At 50.2% G+C, this 625-nt stretch overlaps 1 non-coding gene across 1 annotated transcript; it reads right to left on the reverse strand.

Moving 5' to 3' along the window:
- Nucleotides 1–243: 243 nt before the first annotated feature.
- On the reverse strand, nt 244–317 carry trnan-guu (transfer RNA asparagine (anticodon GUU)). The gene has a single exon. It is a non-coding gene; the product is annotated as a tRNA-Asn (tRNA).
- Nucleotides 318–625: the final 308 nt, after the last annotated feature.

The following is a 625-nucleotide window of genomic DNA, read 5'->3' on the forward strand; positions in this document are numbered from 1 at the left end:
CAGGCAACATCTGTGGAAAGAGAATCAGAGGCAACATTTCAAAATTCTGCTTTCTCCGACAGGTACTGTCAAACCTGCCGTGTTTCTCTTTTGGTCTCGTCTTCTCAGCAGACGCAATCCCTTCCGTTAGACATTAATTCAATTCAGAAACCCCTTTGTGGAGAAGATTTCCGTTTGGGGAACATTTTCCTGACCCCATCAAAAGCGCACAGCTTCGAAGCCAAAGAAGGGCAGCGAACACACCGCCCCTGGGTGGGCTCGAACCACCAACCTTTCGGTTAACAGCCGAACGCGCTGACCAATTGCGCCACAGAGACAGTCGCAGACACGGGCGGCACCATCGTTTATTGATTTTATAATTCAGCCTCCCCGCCAGGAATTACAATTGTCGTCTATCTGTTTTGCTTTTCCATAATCAAGCCTGGGAGATCTCTTGTGGAGATACCGGGGACAGTCTGCAGACACATCCATGTCACGAGGAACTAGCTCTCTTACACCGGGGCCGGCGCCCTTCCAGCCTTTCAGTGTTTTGCCTGTTCCCGAGTTCACTCCTTGGCTCGCAGGGGAGAAGGGGTTTGAATTCATGATGTGCAGGAACGACAATTCTTTCAATGTCTCAGATCAG

The sequence above is a fragment of the Chiloscyllium punctatum genome, chromosome 36 (genome assembly GCF_047496795.1).
Source record: "Chiloscyllium punctatum isolate Juve2018m chromosome 36, sChiPun1.3, whole genome shotgun sequence".
NCBI lineage: Eukaryota > Metazoa > Chordata > Chondrichthyes > Orectolobiformes > Hemiscylliidae > Chiloscyllium > Chiloscyllium punctatum.